The 8831-nt window shown below is 40.3% G+C and overlaps 1 long non-coding RNA gene across 1 annotated transcript; it reads right to left on the bottom strand.

Moving 5' to 3' along the window:
* Positions 1–4437: 4437 nt before the first annotated feature.
* On the bottom strand, positions 4438–6533 carry LOC143267731 (uncharacterized). Its single transcript, XR_013043156.1, has 3 exons — positions 5862–6533; positions 4649–4895; positions 4438–4566 (listed from the first exon to the last, which is right to left on the bottom strand). It is a non-coding gene; the product is annotated as an uncharacterized LOC143267731 (long non-coding RNA).
* Positions 6534–8831: the final 2298 nt, after the last annotated feature.

Genomic DNA, 8831 nt, shown 5'->3' with positions numbered 1-8831 from the left:
AAATGGCGGCGGTGGCTCACGCCTTTAATCCATCCGAGCACTCAGGAGGCAGAGCCAGGCAGATCTCTGTGAGTTCAAGGCCAGCCTGGTCTCCAAAGCGAGTTCCAGGAAAGGCACAAAGCTACATAGAGAAACCCTGTCTCAACGCGCACCCCCCCCAAAAAAAAAATTAGTTGAATTGGAGAAAGTCATGTTAATCATGAAAGAAATGGAGAGAAAATGTAAAGATTTTGAGCTTGACCTGTTTTATTGAGATACGTTCTATGAGTCAGAACTGAAGGGTGGACTTCTGTTTTGTGACTATAAAATAGAGTGTTCTTGTCTTAATAACATAATTGGTAAATGGGTTTAAAAAATTTGCTCTGGGGTAAAAATTAAAGAAAGGCTCCTGGTCACTATAGTAACAAAGATGACACAGAGGCAAGACCGTTCAGTGTCAGTTTCAACTCCGATGTGTTAGGGGCAAAAAACGCTCTGTGAGGGTCCTGGGCAATGGGTGTGTAAAGGCCCATCTTCCCAGTTTCGGTGGGTAATTCTGGAATTCGCAGCGAAATGAACAACATAGTGGGATGTTGAGATATCTCCTGTTGTTGTCCACAGCATAAGGAGAGTCATTTAAAAATAACTGGCACATTCTAGAACATTTATTATTTAATGTATAGCGATTTTCTTGACGTGATTTGGGTTTGATAAATCACTTGTAAATTTTAACAATCATCTCTTCCTGTTTCTCAAGTTATGACAGGATGATTTTCAAAAGGCATGGATTGAACTCGGGGAGGTTCTCAAACTCCACTGGAGCCGACTGCCGAGTCGATGGCTTGACAAATGAGGACACTGTTACCAGTTTAATCCCCATATGGGCCAATTAGTTTCACATTGAGAAGAACTCCGTTCCAAAGCCACAGATTGCACCATTAACCCCAGTCAGTAGTCTTCAAATTGAGTGCCATTGATCACAAGAGGCCCAGGCTTGAGTGTCAATAGCTCAGCACAAACCCATCATCACCTCTGAGAGTGGCGTGCCCTGTTACCTCCTCCATCTCTCATCGTGGATGTCACGGAAAATATGACAGTACGATAAAGAAGTTCAAGGCCCCTTTGCCCTTTTACACTTCCTGTATCCCGCTATGTTACTATGAAAGTGTAAGTCACCTTTGCGTAGCTTCAAGTTTATTTTTTTAATGGAATCTGTGTGCTGTAGTAAAAACAGATAATAGCATTATTGATTAGCAATACTAAGGGAAAGCAACAAATAATGAATGGATTCATTTCACCGATACTTAATGGTACCTTAAAAAATTTTAACATTGACCTAAATACATAAGAAAAAGCCAAATACATATTTTCTAGTTTCTGAAATCTGTAACTTCTGGCAAAAAATTAATATTGAAAGTAAAGTTATTTCACATATGACATTTATAAAAGGCAAAGCCTAAAGCAACTGATGGATCCAATGTATAAATTTGACTTCCTCTTCTCAAAACAAACGAAATTTTACCTGACTTCTTGCTATGGAAAACTTTCAGAGCTATCCTGAAGTTTAGACTAAGACTAAGAAATTGGGGTAATTTGAGGTAAAATGAGGTCACATTAAAGCAATTTAAAAATAGGCATTAATACAAATAGTGTCATTCTTACAGTTACTTCTGCAAATCCATAATAGATGTTTTGATATGAGGATTCATTTAGCATACTTATCTTTTAGTCATAAAATGTAATTAAGTTAATGGTAAAAACTGATGTTAACAAAAAGCTGGTTTAGTTCTTCTTTGTAACAAAGCCAACACTCTTGAATCTTTATGAATCTTTTGAATAAAGCCAAAAACGTTGAGAATAAAGGAACAATGATTTGAATGTAATGCCTGGGAACCTGGGTGAATTCCATTTGTGGTTCACTCCTCAAACAGGAACTGCTGTATGTAGGTCCGGAGATCAGGGGCATTTTCTAACATCGGAACTCATGCTTCTCATATCATATATATATATGCTTCAGCATGTTTATTTTCACATCCTCAACACCCTTCACTTGCTATTTCTCACTGTCAAGAACCACCCAAACACCTGGCAGCATTCTCTTTCTCTTCCAGAAGTACAGGAGCAAAGATATCAGAGAGTAAAGTTGGCCTTTCTGTCTTGTCTTGTGAATGTGGGTCCCAATTGAGAAATACAAGGGGAACTGGAGATAAAAACAACTCTACACTGGTAAAAGCTAGAATGTGAATGTAGGCCTACAGAAAAGGGAGCTGACCGAAACTTCACTAGAGACTCAGAGAACACAGGCTGCTGTAGGAGTGGGCCTCTTTGGGCAGAGGGGAATAGGAAGGGCCTGTGATGGAAACTCCACTGAGGCAAGTTTTCTGGGGAGTGTTATTGGGATACGGACCTGTGGGGCGTAAAGGAGGCCAGATGATGCAGGTGGTGTCATCAATATAAAGACCCTGCTGCTCCTTGGAGGACCAGGGCAGGTGAGGATTGTGAGAAGCCTGTAGATGCATCCTGCAAAAGTTGGGGGAACTTAAACCTTCTACCCTTTAGTATCATTGGGGTGGTGATGCAATCTACAGTGATTTTTTTTTCAGTAGAGGGAATTCCAGAAAAAGCAACTAATGAGGTATCTGTGGTCAACATTCCCAGCACTGAGAAAATGTCCAATTTAATCTTCTGAGGAATGTTTGAAGATCTGAGCACGGACTTCAGCAGTCACTAGTATGTTGTCTTAGTTATGGTTACTATTGCTATGCCCAAGCACCATGGCCAAAAGTGAGTTGGAGTGAAAGGGTTTATTCGACTTACACCTCCACATCATCAAAGGAAGTCAGAACAGGAACTCAAACAGGACCAGAACCTGGAGACAGGAGCTGATGCAGAGGCCATAGAGCACCTTAGGGGCACTACTTACTGGCTTGCCCATCATGGCTTGCTCAGCCTGCTTTCTTGCAGAACTCAGGACCACTCATCCAGGAATAACATCACCCACAGTGGGCTGGTCCCCTCCTCATCAGTCACCAATTAAGAAAATGCCTTACAGGCTTGCCCACAGCCCGATCTTATGGAGGCATTTTCTCAACTGAGGTTCCTCCTCTCAAATGACTTTAGTTTTTGTCAAGTTGACATAAAACTATTGTTCACAAATATTAATGTTCCCTCTTGGGGATAAATGAGAAATGAAAGTTTCTAATTGAAAAGTAATGTGCTTGTGTGTCAAGTTGACAAGTGGTCAGTTGTACTGGCTAGTGTTTTATGTCAATTGACACAAGCTAGAGTCATCAGAGAGGAGGGAGCCTCAACTGAGAAAATTCTTCCATAACACCCAGGCATTCTTAATTAGCGATTAATGGGGGAGGGCTCAGCCCATTGTGGGTGGTGCCATTCCTGGGCTGGTGGTCCTGGGTTCTATAAGAAAGCAGGCTGAGCAATCATAGAGAGCAAGCCAGTAGGCAGAGCTTCTCCGTGGCCTCTGCACTAGCTCCTGGCTTCAAGTCCCTGCCTCATTTGAGTTCCTGGGCTGGCTTGCTTCACTGATGAACTGTGATGTGGAAGTGTAAGCCAAATGAACCCTTTCCTCTCCAACTTGCTTTGTGGTCATGGTGTTTCACTGAAGCAATAGAAACCCTAACTAAGACACATGTTGAAGAAACTCAGATGTAACATATACATCATCTTATGCTCAAGGAATTAAAATGTAAAGGTTTTAGCCAGTCTTTATCCTCCATACATCTAGCAAATATTGTCACGTCATCCTTCCTCTTTCAAGCCATGAACCATGAGAGACGCCAATTTTTCTTCTACTGCCCGCTAAATACTTTGTATCTATACAAATATTTTCCCATTCATTTTCTCCCTTCTTTTCCCTTTCTCTCTCCAGTGCTGGAGATGCAACCCAGGACCTTATACATACGGGACAAGCACAAATCCACATCCCCCAACTTTCACATTAGTCGTCATGCTAGAGAGGTACCCACCCACCTTCCCGTCAGTATTTACCCCTTTATGTTTATTCTTCACTTGAGACTTTAATAATTCTAAGAAACGATCCGCTTTTCCCTTGTTTTCAATCTTTCTCTCTTAGCTGAATCTTTTCAAGCTACTGTTGCATTTCTCTCATTCTCAATAATAAAGAAATATGTTAATATTAATGATAAAACTATATATCACATCACCTGGATCCCCTGGGGGCCACAAATTAGTTTTCTTCTCTATTAACAGTCTTGAGGAACAAAATATTTTTATCAGAAAGAACACTAGCAGCAGCAGTATAAAGCTGAACTTGCATGAGAAACCTGGCTTTGTAGCTGGCTGATCTGGGAAGGTTTCTTAAGCCCTCTGAACCCCTTTTCATCATCTATAAATGTTAGAATGATAATTCAAGTTTTGTGAAGCTGTAAATGAGGATTAAGTGTTATAAAATAGATATCATCAATTTCATTTTCCCATTTCAGTCAGGCACACAGGAAGCACACTATTTTTAGAACTCAACTTTATTTCCATGTTGGAGCTCCGTACTGCTGGGTGACTGGAAACTTCCTTTCTGCTTTGTGTTACGCTGGTGCTCTGAAGGGAAGGCTGAAGGAAAATGGTTAGTGATTCATGTGTTCCCCACGCAGTAATTCACGTGGACAGAGAGGGGCTATAGTTATGCACGTACACTGGCATCTTCTCAGGTGTCAGCCACCTCAATTGCCCTTTGACTCCTAGTCCGTGTGTTGCTGCTGAGTTACCCTCCTGTGGTCCTTGAATCCTCATTCGATGGTAGGCTGGAACAGGATGCTGATCATGCATGAGGAAGGATTCTAAAAGTCTACATAAAGTCTTGTGCAATCTCAGAAATCCTGGTCACCCAGGAATCACTGTTGCTGACTTGTCCACACCAGGCTCCAGGATATGGGTAGACCCTAATAAACTCAAGTTGAAGAAATTATTGTTATGTGGAAGGTGCATTTAGGAAACCTAAGCTACAGAACATCTGTGCTTGGCACCACAATGCACTGTTAAGTGACTATTGTTTACAATCATGACTAGTGGCTAGTCTAGTGACTTGCAGCTACTGCCCAACATTGCAAGAGAATATTGTACCATGTGTCACTAGCCTGGTAAAGTTGAAAATTCAAAGTACAATTTCTACTAAATGCACCTTGTTTGCACATAGTCATAAAGTTGAAAAAAAAATTGCAAGTCAGGGACCATTTGTACTGTCCTATACATAAGCCATGTCCTGGTACAGAATTTGGGGCCCAGTAGGTAGGGTTCAAGAAATGACACTTCCTCTCCACATCTTTATCCTACCCCTCTTTCTCAATTTTCCATTTTCTTTCAACTTCAGTTCAGTGAAGATTCCAACTCCATTATACCACAAAATTGCTTCAACCTAGGAAACAAGCATCTTCCATGTGTCCAGTAGGCACTCACCAGATCCGTTCTTTTATTTGACCTCTGTGTGACATTCATACTACAAAAACCCTGCTTTCTTTCTGAGACGCTCTCCCACCTTGGCTCTCATAACTCTTTCTGATTATTTTCTTCTCCATTTATCTGTTTCATTCCATCTCCTTCTGCTTGCTAATGCTAGTTGTTTCCCACGGTACATCTTATGTCTTGGTGCCATTTACCCCACGATGTTGATACAGGCCCCATCTCCATATCAAAATTTATAGTCATACCAAGTTTATATTGTCTAGTTTCCCTTATATTTACCTCTCACAGTAAATCAGTTCATTCTGATAGAGTGCTCAGGATGGTATTTGGCACAGAGTGAGCATTCTATCATGCCACCTTTTAGGTTATTGCTTGGTGAGGTAGCCTCTGTCAGCAGGGCAAATACCCGAGATAATAAGTTTACAAAAAGACTTATTTTGGCTTACAGTTTTAGAGGTTTTATTCCACTGCTTTGGGCAAGACGGCTCATCATGACAAGGGCACATGCTGGAGTAAAACCACTTATCTCATAGACTGGAAAGGAAAGAGAAAAAGGATTGGGTGAGTGTCCCATAATCCCCCTGGAGGGAACACCCACCATGATTTAAGTACCTCCCATTAAATCTAATTTCTTTAAGTTTTCAACAACTCTTAACAGTGCCACAGGCTAGAGACCAGGACTTTATTACATGGACTTTTGTGGGACACTTTAAGATCAAATTTTCAATTTTTAGTAAATAAAAATAATACTTTAAAAAAATCAGAGTTATAGGACTGGGTTCAATCCCCAACAACTTATAAAAAATTCCATCCCAAACTATAGCATGCTGTGGAATAATCCTTCTGTACACTGTGAAAATGTGTTGCTCTCATTGTTAATAAAAAGCTGATTGGCTGATAACTAGGCAGGATTTTTTGGGCAGAGAGAATACTGGGAAGAAGGGCAGAATCTGAGGAGTCTTGAGCCAGATGTGGAAAAAGCAACAAGGGAAGTTCACAGATGAGGTAAATAGCCCTGGGGCAGCACATAGATGAATAGAAATGGGTTAATTTAAGTTATAAGAGCTAGTTAGTAACAAGTCTAAGCTACAGGCTGAGCATTTATAATTAACATTAAGTCTCTGTATGGTTATTTGTGGAGTGGCTGCCAGGACACAGATAAACTCCGCATATAATAGCAATTACTATATGTACATTAAGGTTTCAAAAACATAATTTGATTTTACCAAAAGTTTATCTTCTCCATTTTATACACATGGTATATATCTTTCTTCCCAAAATTTTGCCTCTTAATTTTTCCTACAATAAACAATAACTATCACACACACACACACACACACACACACACACACACACACACACACACACTGAATGTCTGTATCTAAAGCTTTATATAGCTCAGTGGAATCATTGTGTAAGTGATCTTTTCTCCCAGAAAATGTATCTTTACATTTTCACTCTTGATTTTGTGGCATCTGTATCTTGGAATCTCTGGAGATGAAATGCCATTGTGTTCAATTTTAAACTTTCTATTTTCTTAAAGCAAGATCTCATGATGTAGCCCTGACTGGCCTGGAATTTACTATGTAAACCAGGCTATCATTGAACTTACAGAATCTACCTGCTTCTGCCTCCTAAATGCTGGGATAATTTTAAACCTTTTAAGAAAAACATTTGAGGCATCAATCCAGGGTAAGAGGCTCTAAAATATTTAATAACATTAATGTAAATAACAATGTATAAAAATAGAAAAATTTGGCACATATTTGTTAAACAAAAATACAAACAAATGCAGAGAAGATATTATTTTAATTAACTTTGTGTCTTTAACACCTGTTAACCTAAATATATTTTATTCTGTATAATGTAATACCCTGTATATTATTCATGTGAGCAACATATCCAAATAAGAGAAAATATTTACACAACAGAATCCACTTTGTTTTGAAGTGACTATAAAAACTCCTGACTTGGTCTTCATAGCAAAAGCAGCTTAGACCTAGATCACATGTTAGCTTTTTGCCTTCTTATCTCTGCCCAGTTCAAAATGGTTGCATCTCCTAATCACTAGCATTCTTCTGGATCTCAGTTGGGCTTAACACACACAAGCCTCAACACAGACAGCATAATCCTCTTTGTAGTCTTAGCCTTTTTCCCCCAGAAAATAGGCTTAGACTGCCCACCATAGCCACTGTGTTTCCTGTCCTAAGACAGCCTCCCCTGGGTGGATAGAGCATCCTTACCTGTTGGTGCACTGTGTCATTTCATTTGGTCAGTCTTTATTACATTTCTAGCAGAAAACCCAGCATGTTTTAGGAATGTTCTCCATGTTTGCAGGAGGATATTGGCTCAGAAGGAGAGAGGCAGAGGCAGAACAGAATCATCGATAATCTACTTTTGAATAGGAATTAAAAATTGAAGTTTCAGCTGAGAGTTCAAGACATGAAAGGAACCAGTTTCCATACAAGGTCCTTATTATGAAGAAAAATAGTTCAAAATATGATTCAGATGCTTTCATTTGTTTAGGGATATAAAATGATGGAGGAAATATCAAATAGAAGAGATTTGTGCAGGAAGTTGGGTTCACCACCCACTGTGGGGAGGGGCTGGAGGATGCTTCTTCAGTTCATGCCACTGGGCTTCCCTGGCATCAGCTAGAAAGCCTGAGATATAATCCCCCAAATGAGGGGGTCCTATGGGCTGAGATCTAAGTCCAACTTGAGAATTTGTAAATAAGCTGCCCAACTGCTCCCATGCAGAAAAGAGAGGGAAAAGGAGACAGCGAATAGAGAGAGAAAGTCCTGGTGGAAAAGAATTAGCCTGGAGCTATTTTGCATCCTGGATAGGACCTTCTGGCAGAGTGAGAAGATTCAAATAGGCTGAGCGAACAGAAGCTAAGAGGTGATTGGGAATAGCCAGCTGTGTAACACCCATGTCACAGGAAATGCAGGTAGAGGAGCTGGTTGGAACATTCCTAAGAATGCCTATACACACAGCCTACATCACTCGATAGCTTTGCCATGGATGTGGATGTGCAGGGACCTGTGCTTGGTTTAGTGTGTCACTGTCACTGTCTTGAAAGTCCTAATTCTTCTCCAACAAAGAGGATGACATTTTAATTTTGCCCTTGGCCATGCAAATCACCTAGCTGCTCCTTCATGCCATACTGAAAGAGTACAAAGATGGCTAACTAACATGCGACCATCTGGGTGAGGACTGTTTAGTCCTTTACTCAGACCGACTTTGAGATGGAGGAGACATACAAGTTGGAGAAGTAAATAAACAGAACCTGTCTGTTTTCCCTTCTACGGCTATTAGCCTAAAGATGGCTCAAATTCAGAGTTTAAATTAAAATCACATTACTAATTGAGTATTTGCAACTTAAAGTGGCCATAGTTTCGTCTAGTAACCAAAGG

This window comes from Peromyscus maniculatus, chromosome 11, assembly GCF_049852395.1.
Source record: "Peromyscus maniculatus bairdii isolate BWxNUB_F1_BW_parent chromosome 11, HU_Pman_BW_mat_3.1, whole genome shotgun sequence".
Lineage (NCBI taxonomy): Eukaryota > Metazoa > Chordata > Mammalia > Rodentia > Cricetidae > Peromyscus > Peromyscus maniculatus.
This window is presented reverse-complemented; position numbering and strand designations above follow the sequence as displayed.